Here is a 3,472-nt window from a genome sequence, read left to right as displayed (position 1 = left end):
GCAGTTCTTCTGGCTTTGAGAGAAATTGGAGTGCTTTTGAGATGGTATGATTTTAAATTTATCATATATATTTTTTATAGTTACTATACGTTATGCATTTTGATTTAATATTTTCCCTTTTTAGGTTCATACAAAGAAAAGAAATCGGTTGAAACAAAAGACTATGAATGATCTTGTGTATGTTATGGTAAATACAAGATTGACCAAGAATAACGCTGAAAGGAAAAAAGTGAGATCTAACAATTGATGATTTCTAAGATGATGACGATTGGTGGTATGTTGCTGAGGAAGAAAATGCATGTGGTCATCATGTAAATGTAGCTGGTTTAGATGAAGATTTGGTGCAAAGGACTTTTGCTAAATCAACTGCACATGTAGATGAATTTGATGTCCATGAAACTATACAAAGTGACAATGAAGAAGGAAATGCAGATGAAGGTGATGGAGGAGATGATGATGATGATTATGGTGGAGGGGATGATGAGATTAATGAAGATGAAGGAGTTGACATTATGGGAGAAAATTCAAATTATCAACGCATTTGTGATTTGTATTAACCTCTATGATTTTGAGTATTTTATTTTATGGACTTTGTTATTTTAAGTTAAGATTTTAAATTTTAAATTTTATGGTTAAGATTTTAGACTATGATTTTATATTTAATATGCGAACTTATGCACTATTTAATATATATAATATAAAATATTTTAAGTATGATTTTTTAGTAAAATCTTACTATTTTAGTTATGATCATATGTTTTACAATCTTGTTATTCCCTTCTCAATTTTATAAAATTCATTGAGTAAGATCTTTCAATCTTAATTGCGATTTTATATTTTAGAATTTTCATATCCCCTCTCGATCTTATACAAGATCTCGATTCTAACAACATTGATCTGAACTACTTGAGACAAAGATCTTTTGCCAAACCATCGACTTGTTGTATACTGGTATCAGTATCCAGACAAAATGGTAGACTGATATTGAAGAATATCCTCCAATGGGAAGCATGATACAACAACTTTCCCCCGAGCTCTTCCAGTTTCTATATAACCAAAAGCCTCAATCACATTCTCAAAACTATATTCACCTCTTGGATCAATCACAGGTTTTAACTCTCCTCTTTCCAAATATGGCCTCAACTTTTCCAACATTTCACCAGAAACTGTCAAACTTGAATAAACTGCTCTTGAATGTGATAGAGGCCATGTTATGTCAATTATTGCTCCATCATTCTTTGCTATAACAATAGATTTCTTGCAATCACCTGAAAATTTTCAATCATTAATTCATTATGCAATGCAAAACATAACATGGATTTGAGAAGAAAAACATTATTACCAACAGTATCATATAGAAAATCAAATTTCTCATCAATGTCTTCATATTTAGTCTTGGTATAATCCACCACTTTATCAGCACCAAACTGTTTCACAAACTTCACTTTAGGTGTGCTGCATGAAGACACAACATAGGAAGCTCCAAACAAAAGTTTGGCCAATTGAAGAACCAGAGTTCCAACACCGCCTGCTCCACCAACCACAAACATTGTCTCACCCTTCTTAAAATCTCCTGTTTTGAAGCCTTCTATTGCTGTTTGAACTGCCAAAGGCAAACTTGCGGCTTCCTCAAATGAAAGACATTTCGTATTTTTTGCAACTAAATTCTCTTCCACAACAATGGACTGTGACAATGTTCCAAGTTGCTTTGGTTTTTCATTAGTATTATTGAAATCTTTATGTTTCCATACACTTCATCACCTACATCAAATTTTTTGACATTAACACCTTTTCCTATCACCATGCGAGCCATGTCGCATCCAGGAACCACCTGCATAAATAAATCTATTTATGTTTATAACATGCATCCATCATGGAAGTTTAGTGATTGTTTGGGAGCTCAAGTTTGAATCTTTACTCGAATAAACTTTGACTGGGTTTTACTTACTTCCCGGCCAAACCACAGTTATGAAGAAAAAAAGGTTGCTTATGCAACAAGCAACTTCCTAGGAAACTTAAAATGAAAATTTCATAACTCACTTATGAAAATTCCATGATGCTATTTGAAACTTATAAAATGGATAACTAAATTAGTGTAATTTAATATAACTTCATTTGTGAGTCGTCACTATACAATGAGCAAATTTGGAGTTTCACATACTCACAGGAAACTCGGACGGAAAGATAGGACGCAGACGCCTCTTTGAATCAATTGGATTCAAAGCAACAGCATGAACTTGGACAAGTAGTTGGTTATGCAGAGGAGATGGAATAGGTAAGTCACCTAGCTTAAGGACTTCCTTAGGACCATACTCCTCATAGAACCAAGCTTTCTGCATTTTCATATTAAAACTAAGAAAATTTTCTCTCAAATGGTTTTAGTTTATGCAATTAGACATGGCAACTATGGTATTTATAGTAAGTTGATGAGTGAAAAAGTAATCAAAAATTATCATGTAAGTGTGAGGATAGGCCATTAAAATTGAAATCCTTAAGTGATTATACCTCTTTTATTGTTAGTCACTCTCTACATTAAGCTATATCTTCTCTTATCCTCTTGCTTCTGCAATGGATGCTACCCAACCAAAATTTAGTGTAGAAGAAAATACAAGTTAATGTGAGGATATTTGAGTGAAGAGTTTAATCAAACACTTATTCAATAAGTCTTTATTATGTCAGAGATTATGCCATAAGCCCTTAAATTCAATAGGTTATTTGTGTTTCAATGTCTTATTCATCTCAGTGCTTACTAGAAATATCACATTCTAAACTTGCTATTTGTAAAAATTAGAGTTGATCCAAAACCATAACTGATTAGTGATCTAAGATACAGGAAGCAATGTACTACTCCTATCTCTTGAGAGTTAAATAACTAATGCATGAATTTTTTTTTGTTAATCATGTTATTGGTGTAACGACGTTTTAGTGTGTTTTTTTTCATGATGTTGAAACGGAGAAAAACAGTATTGACCATTGTGGATACTGTTTTGTCGCAGCCTCAATCACATTGATGCAACTTTTTCAAAACCTTGTTAAAGAGATCAAGTTCAATACCACTTAGATCAACATTATGTTGGTAACACGATGTAAAATAAGAAGTTCGGCTAATGGTGTCTTTGTCTTCAACTGGATAGCGACCACATTATCTTTTTATTATTCAAGCTTAGAATTTACCGAGTATAACTTGTATTTAAATACTAAGATTCCGCTCGAATTGCATTCACGTCTGGTTGTTAAGTTCACTTATCAGTAAACTATGGAATTGGCCTCATATCTTGCTGTTTATTCTATTATGTTCCATCATGCAAGTGGTTTAAGGTAGATATGTTTGAATGGATATTCATTAATTCTTGTTATCCACACTGAAAAACATTGTGGTTGGAATTCATTTGTTGAAGAAAACTTCTCAAAGGATAATCCAATAGGTTGAAAGATGTTGCTTAGAGAATGACATTTGAGAAAGACTAAAAGA

General features: G+C 32.6%; 1 pseudogene; it reads right to left on the bottom strand.

Moving 5' to 3' along the window:
* Nucleotides 1-902: 902 nt before the first annotated feature.
* LOC127075799 (2-methylene-furan-3-one reductase-like) lies at nt 903-2,398 on the bottom strand (annotated as a pseudogene).
* Nucleotides 2,399-3,472: the final 1,074 nt, after the last annotated feature.

This window comes from Lathyrus oleraceus, chromosome 4 (assembly GCF_024323335.1).
Source record: "Lathyrus oleraceus cultivar Zhongwan6 chromosome 4, CAAS_Psat_ZW6_1.0, whole genome shotgun sequence".
In the NCBI taxonomy this organism is placed as follows: Eukaryota; Viridiplantae; Streptophyta; class Magnoliopsida; order Fabales; family Fabaceae; genus Lathyrus; species Lathyrus oleraceus.
This window is presented reverse-complemented; position numbering and strand designations above follow the sequence as displayed.